The following is a 13,332-nucleotide window of genomic DNA, read 5'->3' on the forward strand; positions in this document are numbered from 1 at the left end:
CACAATGCACCTGGAGGAACACACCTCGGCCCATTTCTCTGTTGTTTTCGGATAAACAGAGAACAAGGCTACCTGAGCACTGGCTGATTCTCCTCAAGAGCCAAGAGCTGCTGGAATTGTCTGTTGTTGTTTTTTTCCCCCACTTTATTTATTTGCTTCTTTTTTTGGCAGAGACATTGGTGCCACTGGGTTCCATCTTTTCATGGCTCATTAGCCCACTGTTTCATCCACTTCATTTCTCTGACTAGCTATCATGCCCATAGTGTTGTTTGAGTCCTCTGCCTCTGTTTGCTGGTCCCCAACATGTCTATATTAACTACAGCCGAGGTTTGTCTCTTCGAGTGGTGGAGGTTAACGCATGGCTCCAGACTTCCATTCTCATCTGGTCTATGTTTATCGACCACTGCCTTGCTCTCTGCTCAATTTCTTCTCTCCACTCCCAGCCTGTTCCCAACAGTAATCCAGACTTTTTAGAGTATTATTATCATATTGTTCAGAGCTCCAAACAACTTGGGGCATCTAAAATTACACGCTTTCCAGTAAATCTTCCAAGACACATTTTACATTAATGTACAGTAGCATATTTAATGAGTTGTTCATCATACTCTCAGGAAATAAGAAAATAAATGTATGCTATTGACAACTGATACTTTAGATACTCGAGAGTGGAAAGTAAAATGAATGCATGTTGTAAAGCCAAATATTCTCTTCAAATTAAAACATTAAATTGTCTGTGAAGTGACATCCTCCCGCTCTTGTCCCCAGCACCCTCAAAGCCCTGATCCACTGCCACATCCAACCAAGGGTCAGCCTTTGAGTGGCCTCTTTGATTGGCTCCCTGCTGTCCCTGACAGGGAGCACTGAGGGGTCAGTCCAGGCCTGCCCCAGGCACACTGGATTCTGGGACAGCTGCCCACATCCTTGGGAGGACTGTGAGGCCACATTGCCAGCAGTTTATAACTGCCACCTGTGTGTGTGTGTGTGTGTGTGTGTGTGTGTGTGTGTGTGTGTGTGGGTGTGGGTGTGTGTGTGTGTTGGTGTGTATGTGTGTAGACCCATGTGCCCATGTGCAGCATTTTGCCACAAAGATCCCCTTTCTCATACCCAATTTTCTGGCAGCAAATTCTATAATAACAAGTGAAAACTAGATTAGTGCTAGTTTTAAGCTGGTGACAACATCACACAAACGACAGAAATCAATAAGAGCCCAGGCAACCTGCTTAGGCTTATAAATGACTTTAGTTTCAGAGGGGGTGAATCTTGAGGTACATGACATCCACACTGCACACCCTGCCCCAAACAAGCACCATCAAACTTTCCCTCTATCTCTGTCACACACAGACACACACAGACACACAGACACACAAACACACACACACACACACACATACACACACACACACACACAGCTCCCCTTGAGTGTCTCTCCACAGTTATTTCAAGACAAAATGCCACAAGTGGCTCGCCTAAAAATAGGAAGATGTGCACAATACTATAAATAAACTGTGTTCAGGAAAAGACAGTGAAAAATCACATATCGTTTATTTGTTTAAAATGCAGAGCGTCATTTGATTATATGAAGATGTACTTCATGGCATCAGTGGATAGCAACGCTAGCATAGCTAGCAGCTCTATGCCGGATGTGGATTTTAGCGAGACTTCCACTTTACCTCCCTATAAGTGGCTCTTAAAAATAAACATCATACTCAACTCAAACGGTTGGGATAACAAACTACGGATAATCTACTCAAATAAAAGTCAATGATATAAAACATATTTTACTGCCTAAGCTACCCAGGTGTGTTTTCAAATTCTTTTTTCAACATATTTTCTCATTTCCCCCTGGACTTTTGCAGTTGTATAAGCAATGCCTTGTACTTCCTTGAGTGTATTTGTACTGTAAGCTTGTGAGACAGAGAGAGACAGAACTCCTCTGTGTGTCGACTCGTTCTCAGGACACTACTGACTACACTTCTCTGCGCTACTGACAATACATCATTGGCCCAATCCCTCAGCGCTCGTATTCTAAACTGAATTTTCACTGGCCTGACAGACATGAAATGTGCATGGCACAGGTTTAACAGTCCTTCTGATGTGTTCAAGTGAAGAGCGGAGCGGCCCTGGGAAAGAAAAAAAGCGCTTTCTTGAGACATCGTTTTACCGGTCAATGAATCCCATTTCTTCCTTAGTGGGGGATTCTGACCTGCAGAAATGTAGCATGTTTCCTTTGGACCTGAATTCCTCAACATCAATTTAGAAGTATTTTCAGGGGAGGGCATACAGGCTGTCCGGCCCGCTCTGATTTAGTGGGAGTTTCACTTCAATTCCCCTCCTTGTTTGCTTGGCCATGCAACATTAATATATTTTTGTGGGTGAAATGGCCTTTTGTTTTTAAGCTTAAGCTATGAAGCAGCACCGAAAGGACACTTGACAAGAAGACTCTGTGAAGACGGTAACGCTGGAGAACCGCAGGGGATTTTTCTCTTTCATATTACCTCGCATTCACCACTAATAAAAGCCACACAGGAAATCACAAACAATACCATGGCTTCAATGTGTGTGCAATAAACCCACAAAGGGACATTGCCACCATGTTTCCAGTGTGGACTGAGTGTTTGTTTAATGTTATAACAAACATCTGGGACTGGCTGAGGAGTTTCTGAAAGCCAAAGGCCTCCCTAGAAATTGTCACAGTAAAGCTGAGTGTATGAGAATGATGCTTTGTCCACTGTTCAGGAGTATACACGTGTGTGTGTGTGTGTGTGTGTGTGTGTGTGTCTGTGTGTACATAAATACAGAGGTATTGGTGATGTGTACAGTAGAGTGCAGGGACCTATATCATCACTGACGCTTAACAATCCACCTCTCCCTTTCCATCTGTCCCCAAAATACTGGTCCCTTTCTCATCTGTCCTCATGGATCAGGTGTCTTCATCAGAGGGGGAGGCGAAGACAGGGCAAAAGAGAGAGAGTAATAATACTATTTTGAATAAGACACCACACCGCAAGATGTTTTCCTTACTCAGAGTGGATCAATGGCTCGATTTCCTTCCCATAAACCGTGAGCAGCCAAGCTTGGTGGTTCTCCGTGGAGGCAAATAAGAAAAAGAGATTGTGCAAGTTGAATATTACATTGTGTTTACTTTTTAACTGCAAACAGGTTTCTTTTCTGCTGCTGGGGTAATTACAGTTTTTTTCAATTGCTAACAAGCATCAGTAAATACTGAAGCCACTTTTTCAAAACTCTTCATACAGTCTGCATTACCAACATACATCTTGGCCAAACAGTTAATCTCACCTCCAAAACTCACTCAAACCACCAAAACACTTCATACATGTCTCAAAATACGCTTGTTCGACCATAACACTGGCAACAATTCTCACTCAGAAAGCATACACTGTCACTCATAACACACTGACCTAAAAAACACTAACAACAGGGAGCATTACATAAATGATTAACTCTTATCTTTGAAGTTTTAATGGTTTTTCACATAAATCAGTATTTCATTATAGAATAAGAATCACACCTTTTCACTTTATTGACTGTACTAAAGTATATGTAACAAGAATGAATCAGAAATGCAGCAATTTACTTCAATATCCTTTATTTTTTCTATATCTTTGCATATAGTCATTTACTTGTGAAAAATAAAAAGTTGAAACAATGAAAACAATTTCCTGAAATTCCAGGGCTGTAATAATACAGTAATTACAAAAAAAACCCATCAACAACATGTATAGTTTTGTCTGTTTGGTAACGAGACTAAAAGCTTTCAGCTGTGTTTGGAATGATTATTATTTCATTTTATTGTAAATATTCTGCTAAGATTGTCTATATATGCTAAGATATTTATATATATATATATATATATATATATATATATATATATACCATATTGAAATATGGTCACTGCATAAATGCACAAAACTTGCCATCATTCTGTTTTGAATGTGTTTTTAACAGTTTTGAAAACAGTGTGTTAGCATTTGAAAAATGTGCTGCAAATATATAGTGTTTTGCAGGTGGTGGAGTATGAATGAGAAAAGAGTTCATGGATTTTGGAAAATGTGGTCATTGAATGCATTTTGTGTGAAAGCAATGAAAAATGATTCACAGTTTGGTCCACATAGACTTCTGTTTTGCTGACTGTGTGAAGAGTTTTGACAATGTGAGTTAAGTTTTGACCAATGCATGTTAGCAATTGAAAAAAAAACTGTAAGACAGGCAAGCAGAATGATAGGAAATGTGGGAAGAAAATTCAGTATTTTTGTGTTAATTTATAAAAAGCATCAGGATGAAGAAAAACTCCAGGAAGTTATAAGAATGAACCTTTATCGTTCAGCTTTTTATGCTACACTGCAAATGATGCTGTGACTCATTCTGTGTCAGATATAAATTGATCCTGGTTCTATAATGACTATTCATTTTCTACTGCATTTGCTCTTTGTGAGTAAATAGAAAATGAAACACCAAAAACTATGATGAAAAACTGAAGATGGAAAGACGGACAGTTTGCATTGTAATGATGAAAATGTGTGGAACAGCAATTAGCACAGGCTCACTGCACCGGCAGGCTAGAGCTAATTACACACCCATTGAGGTGGCACTGGCCAGATAAAGACAAACGCCCATGCTGCCCCCCCACCCCACCCCACCCCACCCCACTCAACACAAACACACACACACACCACCCCCTCTGTCATCCACATCCCTGCAAGCCAGAAAAACAAACACACACCTAAACTACCAAACAGACACAGTCTGCCACACCGGTCTGTTGTGTGGACAGTGAAAGCCAGCGCAGCGGCGTTCTGCCCTGAGATGGCTCCAGTGACTGCTTTATCAGCATCCCATAATTTATGTTGTGTTAATTAGGTCCCTGTGGCTAGGGCTGGCTAGTAGCAGTGGCTGGTCCCATGAAGGGAGGAAAGGATGGAGAGAGAGAGAAAAGGAAGGGGTGGTCCTCACAGACATCAGTCGCATTAACATGCCCTCAGCTATGGCACCAAACCGAGATATAGGCAAGTCATAATTAATGTTAGTGAATTATTAATGCGGCGGTCCTCAGCATGTACATGTGTTTGTGTGCGACGGTGTGTGTACGTGTGTGTGCAAGCACTTGTGTTTTTGTATGTTTACCTCTCACCTCCCGTGATTTCGACACAGTAAAATATTCGCTCTCACGCAGCTTCTTTCACTCACACACACACACACATACACACACACACACACACATTCTTTCACTGATGAGGACGAATGTCATCGTCTGGAACCGGAGTAAAGCTCAGCTGCTAGGGCCCCAGCTCGGCCGTACCTGCCTGCTCATTAGCTCGGGCCGAGGTCAGGGGTCAGGCAGGGGAGAGCTGCGGCACGCCGGCACCGCGGTGCACAGGGGCCGACACACAGGCAGGCCAGCAGGCCCCGCTGCCCAGTTATTAGCACACAGTCTGCTGCCAAGGGCTGCTGCAGGTCGCACACTATGATCCACTGCGGCTCCTACGAGGATGCTACACACACACACACACACACACGCACACACGCATATGCACATAGCTGAGGACACACATAAATAGATACAGTTGAATACAAAAAAGATTGCACTCATACAGAGTACTTCCCGGAATGGGGGAAAACACACAGACACACACACACGCGCGCACACACGCACACACACACACACACACACACACACACACACACACAAACACAGCCTACATAAAATGGAAAGGCTGAGTGGTATTAAGATCCATATTGACCGTGTAGAATCCCATAAGCGCCCCAGATCTCTCTGTATGTCAAATATTCTTCTTGTGCGGTCCGTTCTGTTTTATTGCCTTGTTTTAAAATGCAATCGCACAAGGGATTCAAGTCTTTTGGCAGAATGAAACACACACACATACACACACACACACATTCTCTGGTGGTATTATTATTGACCAAGTGAAATGCGGATTAATGTCACATTAAAATGACCACCTGTGCATTTTGGTGCATGTATCTAGAAATTGAGTCCAGTCAAATTTCTACTCTGCCAGTCTGTGAAAAGAAAAACATTTTTTTTTCCAAAATCTTGTTTTAAAAAAACCTTTAAAAATCTGTGGACAGCATGAGCAGGAGAGCAGCGGTCACCATTGCGGGGTTCTCAAGTTCTTTTTAACTTACGTAAGTTCATTTGATCTTGCACAGACTGTTGCAGCACTCGTGATGCATTTCAGAAAATAAAACAGTTTCACACTCAGCTAAATACATAATTTATGCATCTGAAGCAACAAGGGAATAAATATGCCTTTTTAACACACTCACATTACAGAGGCATGGCCTGACAAGTAGCAGCTTTTTTTTTTCCTTTTACATATACAGAACGTAATAAAACTTCCCCCTAAGACATTTAAATTGCTAATCAACACATAGCTTTAATATCATACAGACAATAAATAATTTAGACAAATGTCCAGTCGGCATAATTCATTAATCCCTGCTCAAATTCCTCTTTATTTCCAATCTGTCCAACCTTGAATCACTTTAATCCAGTGATGTTAAATGAGATAAAATCATAATTATAGCAGTAGCGGCTGTTATTTAAACCAGATCAAGGACAAGAGGGACCTCAGGGATGGAGGGATGCACCATGGACGGCCATGTGGTAGGAGCGAGCGGCTGGAGAGCGCTGTAAATGGGCCAAATCCTCCTAGACCCTTCGCACCTTGCTGAGGGTAAATTTTAAAACAGAGGCACGAATAATGACCAATGTCTTTATGAACTAACAAAAAATAACCATTTAATTCCCAGACAGAAAAAAAGTTTAAAAACAAATCTAGCCTTCTAAATGACCCACACTGGTAGCAAAAATATAAAAAAAACAGCTTTTAAGGCAATATAGAACAACTTGAATAAAAAGGTTAGTGGTCATTTCAAGTGGGCTGTAACAGATAACTATGTCTTTTCCTGAAAGAAATAATGTTTGTGATATTATCAATGACAGTACTGATATTTGTCACTGACTTGTGACAGCTTGGCCAATGAAAAGCCTTGTTAGACCGTTCATTCTCTCAGCCCAAGATGCCTTTTGTACTTAACATAAACATCCACGCAATTTGTCTGATAGCAGCGCCGGAGCCGAATGCAACCCTACGCAACACTGTTTTTTTCCATGTGTGCATTGGTATTTGGCACTGTCTAAGCATTGGAGCATTTTACGTCACTCTTGCATCAGTGAGCTATGAATAAAGAAATAAAGTTTGTCTCCTCTCCTACATGTGTTTGAGCTTGAAGTGTAAGCTCGTAGGTGAGTAAGTGTGTGTTCTGGCCATACACAATAATATCTGTGATTCTGTGGTCAGGGGTGAAGGAGTCATTGATGGAGAGAAAACTGTTATTTGATAGGCAGTCTAGCATGGGTCCAGATGACTTTGGCTGGGTGTGGATGGCATGAGGTGTGTGTGTGTGTGTGTGTGTGTGTGTGTGTGTGTGTGTGTGTGTGTGTGTGTGAGTGTGAGTGTGTGCGGTGGATGGTGGCCAGAATAGCTGCCGTCTGTGTTTGTGCAGCAGTGGGCCAAGAGGAGCGTGTCTGCATCGTAGCCACAACCTTCAGTGCCCTGCCTAGCCACCTAGCCCATCAGCACAAGCACAGGAAAACCACTGCAGGAATAACAAGTCCAAGATGTTGGAGAAATATCGTACAGAAGAAAAAATCAAGTCTCTCTCCACAAAAATCAAGAATCAACATGAAGAATGTCAATGTTTGTGCAGAGAGAAAAAAAAGTCATGTTAAAATATACATTTATTCAGAGCCTGTGCAAGATCAAACAGCAAAATTGATCTGCTCTTCCCTCAGCCCTTCCTCTGCTCCTTTCCCTCAATCCCCCTCCTCACCAAGTATCGACTTTCTGCATGGGCCATCGCCATGACGACTCCAGCCTGGCTCGCTGTCGCCTTTCTTCAGGGCATAACCCTGATTATTATGGGATAGGGTTCGTTTGACAGCCTTGGGCAAAGATGTGTTTGGAGCAGTACACAGAGACCTATTCACATGCTCTCTCTCTCTGTCACACACACACACACACACATACACACATAAACTTGTCGATCGGGCCCTCTCGTCTTACAGTAGGGACACAGTAGGCTCCCAGGGGCCCATGCAGACCATAAAATGACTATCTAATCAGGATAAGGACAGACTATGAATCTGAATCAAAATAATGCTACATTTCCCCAGCGTCCTCGCACATTGACCTAACAGGAATTCAGATTACTCACTCTGGCAAATCAAACATAATTAGTCTGTCCCCTGATATTTCTTAATTGCAGACCCCTTTTACAGTAGAGAAATGTCAGAGACCTTCCAAAGCGATAAAATATTTACTAGAAGTATTTAAAAGGTAGGATGCAACCCAAAATAGAAGTGGCGTCCTGTCTTGCAGTAACCAGTGACTGATTCTGCAGTGAAATGTTGATCCGTTCAGGTCCAGTCACAACAAAGTTCTAAGGCTAAAACGATGTGGAAAAAACGTAGAAAAATTTGAAAATAGTACTGTTATTTACAACGCATTTCTTACCAATTAATTAATAGTAGAGGGAGAGGACTTAACATAACTGTGTGTTCAATTCAATCAGCAGTGGAGTACATTTTTAGAGTGTGTAGAGTCATGGTTGTCTAATATCCAATTCATTTGATACAATAAGTGAAGGGGTGTTGTTGTGGCTGGAGGGAAGCTGGGTTCGGTCAAGTGGTGCAGATACGGATGCAACAGCTCCTGTGGAGGCAGATCTCAAATGGGTCAGAGAGGAGGATCAATACCACCAGGAACAGATAGAGAGAATGATGGGCATTCCAGGCATCTCACTGAAGTAAATTACATTAGGAACTCAGACATTGATTCATGATGAAAAAAGTAGAAGAGAAAAAAAAACAGCCAGCGGGAGTTATTTTCAAGATAACTCAGCTCTAAATTTATGGGCCCACAGCTCCAGTAACATCAGGCTATCATTCATCTATAAATTCTGTTTAGGTTCTCAATAAAGGATTATTCATTTTTGGGGGGGTTCTTTGGGAGCAAAGAATTTGGGAAATGACGTTGTTGTTTCTCTGATTTAAATGTCGGGTAAAAGGATGTGATGCTACTGAATCTTACTGAAATCCAACTGAATCTGTTATCTTAACTTCTAATACACAGTTCATTGCATTAGTTGTCTGGGGTGACAGATTGAAAGTTCACTGACTCAAGTAATTGATTATGATTGAATATATAACAAGATTTCATATTCCCTTCAGCAGGATGCTGAACACGGCTCAGTATTCTTTGCAACGCCAGCAAAGTCAAGAGTCGAAGCTTGGATGGTGCATTTTACAAGAATACATTTCCAAGAAGTGGCTTAGAATTACTCAACCTGAATCAAGTCCTCTCAAGTCTGTCAGCGTGGTTTGTGGAATATGGGCCAAAAAAAAAAAAAAATCTAGAGCAGAGTGTGTCTGTGCTCTAATTCCTTGACCTAAAGCTCCTCCTCTGGCCAGAGCTCATCAACAACTGCACTCCCTTTTAAAATCTGTCTGCTGTTGATCATCATCTCCGGTTCTCTATAGTCCATCACATGGGACAAATCTGCCCCCAACTCTCCAGTGATGTGACAGTGTGGATGTAGGTGACCAGTGGGTGGCCCCTGTGAGAGCCAGCCCGGAGGTCAGCCGGTCACTGTCCCTACGAGGCAGCCCTGCCGCGGGTCACCCGCTGCCCACTCTCCCCCTCGTTATTTATCTCTCCCTGACAGTCCATTCCTCTTCCTGTCAAGGCCCCTCCTCTTTCATCCCCCCATTTTCTCCTCTCCTCCACTGAGTTTGGCACCGGTCCTCCAATCCTTGCGCCAATACCAGCTACCCAGGCCAAGGCCTGCTGAGTCGACCCCTTTGCACCGCCCCCGTCCGGGTCATATGACGCCCAGCTTCGGGGGCCTCCCTAACGATGGGGGCCGGGCCGTGGGCCTATAAGTGAAAGTCCAGAGTGTGTAAGTTGCTCTGGCCGGCTGGCAGGGCTCCTCTCAGCGGCCCACCAGAGGGGTAATTACTTCCCCAGGTTGGACTTGGAACTGGACTCCTTGCCCCCTCAAGTCTCCCTGGACTGGCCGGGACGCAGCACCCCCCTTTCATTAGGAGAGGAGCTTACGGAGGAAGAGCCTCACAAGCGGACAAAGTGAAGGCCCTCCTTTGGCCAGTGATAAATTGGTTTGCTTCACAGACTGGGGGTGGAGAATGACACTCAGAGGACATGAAGGGGATGAGGAAGTCACAAATACAGTGCAGGAGAGGAGGGGTTTCACAGATAAAAATATCTTACGCTGAAGGTACAGTAGAGATGGGACACACGAGGTCCATTTGTAGCTGTGCAGTTTGGCCTCTGTGTGCATCAGCTAGGGACCACACATCAAGGACAGAGCCCAAAGTGTGAGCAAGTGGTAGGCATTAACATCAATGTAGAACACCGTAATGACAGGAAAATAATTGCTATCATCTTCACTAGGTCATTTAGATAAAATTATCCCAAAGCCAGTTTCAGGTTTTTGTACCTTCCAGTTCTCATACCTCCCAGTTTAAAGTGACACGGTGAGGAGAAAAAGGAGTGAACCGAACATGTAATTAGCAAGTGGTTTCATGTAAGTGCTCTTTGATTTATAATTCAGCACAGTGAGCACCCCTGCTTCCCAAGGCTAGTGCTCCTCTGAATTAGCCTTGCGACTGGGAGAGGCTGGAGCAAGAGGGGGGGGGGGGGGGTGTGGGGGGGCAACCTGACTAATTTGTGCTCTGTTTGAGGTGGGTTTAAAGAGGGAGGAAGACGTGAGGTCCATACCTGGACCTGGCTAGCAGCCTGCCAGGCATTAGATCATAAGCGGGAGAGCATGGCATAGGGAGGGTCAGAGTGGAACTGCGATATGAGGTCTCTCTCTCTCTCTCTCTTCCTCTCATATAAACTGATTAGACAAGATGATGGGTAGAGCAGTAAATGACTTTGCAACTGAAGTGCAGACAGAGAAGCTTGATATGATGAAAGCTGCCAATCTCTAATGTGACTCTACCCTTCAAGACATATACATAGATTTACCAGGATATAGTGACATGCATCTAAATAAAAAATGTTCAGGCCAAACTTGTGTATGAAGTTATGTTCTATGGGAATTGAGTAACATTTATTCCCACTCTAACTGCAACTTTGATAAGGGAGGCTTTTCCGTCAGCAGTGGCCTCGTTTTTCCTCTACTCAGCTCGGTACATACTGGATTCTCTCCAGTTCCCCATGGGTCCAATGATCCCCTGATCATCTTATATTCTGACGCCCTTATAAAGCTAATGTGCTGATTTTACGTTTTCAACCTGCCATGATCCCCCACAATCCCCTCTGTTCCCTCCGGTTCCGCTTTCACACTCAAGTGAGGATCCGCTGCCGCTTTGATCACAGTCCCCCGTTAAAGGTTTAAAACGTCTCAATTCCTGACGATTGTTGGGGCCTCTGTGGTTTACTTTAAGCATTTCCCCATGCCCCCTGTCCAAATTCACCACTCCTAAATGAGGAACCTTCTCTCCCAGCTTCCCATCCCAGCGCTGCTTTCAAGTTCCCCCGATTGGGTGCCGCAGCTGTAAGCCCTAGATTTTGTCTCCTCCATCGTTGTCAAGCCCATTTGCCAAATACAAAAAAGACCCAATAAGCTAGGTCTTCATTGCTGCTCTCGAAAGTAATCCCCAGCTCTCCCACTCTCTCAAAAATCAATGCAAAGGTTGAGAGGAGGTGAAACTCCCTTCTTAACTCATCAGGCTGGGAAGTGATAAAGTCTTAGGATCACTTTTTTATCATTGTGGCTCCATGATGAAACTAATTGTCCTATTTCATGCAACTTTGCATCTGTTCAATATGTCCTTTACCAGCACACTGACACAAAACAGTAGGCTCATTAGCAATTTAGTAAGTTTCTGGTACAGTGATGGTAGTCCTAAAAAAGTTATTGTTTTTATTTACTGAAGTTCAGTTTTTAGTGCAATTAAAAACATCTGTTTTGGATAATGTCTAAACATACCACAGTCAGTCTGTTGTGGCTCGGCTCATCCAAAGTGCTGTCTCTGCATCACTGAGGTCTGGTGCTTGTGGATAAAAAAAGAGGGCTAGTGCTGGGACAGCAGTAGATCTGCCAGCCACCTTGGCTAATGTCAGCCTGACGGAGGCTCCAAACCAGTGGGGTGGGATGTTACACTACAACCCTCTGCCCTATGGTCTACCTTCATAATTAATATGTTGTTGTATCAAAGTTGAAGCATTTGCCTCCGAAATGTCCCGCGCCCAGCCCCCTTATTAAAGACCTGACCTCCAAGCAGCTGAAGGTTGCTCTGCAAACTTGGCTCACCCCCGAGTGAAAACATCTGCTTCCCTCGCAGGCAGGACCGCCACGGACCCCATGTCTCAGCTGGTTCCCACAGCCCAGCGAGAGAGCCCTTCCCCTGTCCTCGCACGCTGACCCCCGCATTTATAACCCTACCAGCACACCCCCCCCCCACCCCTCTCCTCCCCCCCCCCCCCCCCCCAGACCCCTCAAGCCCTGGGCCCGGGCCTGGCCCTCTCCATCACCTTACCCCTCCCCTGTCCACCCGTATGCCAGTGTGGTCACTTTACTGCTGAGAGGACTGCTCCTGTCTTGTTATCCCCACATCACAGCCTGTCGAGAGGAAGGGAGGGATGGGGCTGGGGGGCGAGGGGGGGGAGGAAGGAGAGGGAGGGGAGGCGTGGAGGGAGAGGGGGAGGAGGCATCTGCGCTGCTCCCACAAAGCGGCGACTGTTGGAACGCTGACAGAAGCATCTGTCATCCCCTGCCTTCACACACTCACCTGCTGTCCGAGGGCCTGACTCTTTCTATCTTCCTCCCTCCCACTTTCTCTCCTCCTCCCCCCCCTCCCTCTCTCTCAGCTTTCTCAGCGATCATGCAAAGCTCTTGTACGCCTCCTTTAGAAATCCCATACACTGTACCCTCTCCCACCCCTGGCTTAATGCATTAGTTCCCTCAATGCCGCTGCACAGAGACAAAGTTACTGAACACTGCAGATATCATGTCTATCATATGAAAAAATATGTGTCATGCAGACCTAAATGATGCCAGGATTTCTTTTAACTCTCAAAGTAACTCAAAAGGTCTGAATATATGTTTTCTTTTCATGTGGTAACTTCGCAGCATATATCAAACAAAAATACTGTGGCATGAGGATAATTTCTGAACAACGTCTATAAAGAGGAACATGAGGTCATACTTTGCCAAGTCCTTGGCACATGAAGTGGTATTTTATAAACAAATATTGCTATG

Source organism: Centroberyx affinis, unplaced genomic scaffold, assembly GCF_046629955.1.
Source record: "Centroberyx affinis isolate AG114_WGS23_722 - 3 ecotype Tasmania unplaced genomic scaffold, CSIRO-AGI_Caff_v1 ptg000483l_1, whole genome shotgun sequence".
In the NCBI taxonomy this organism is placed as follows: Eukaryota; Metazoa; Chordata; class Actinopteri; order Beryciformes; family Berycidae; genus Centroberyx; species Centroberyx affinis.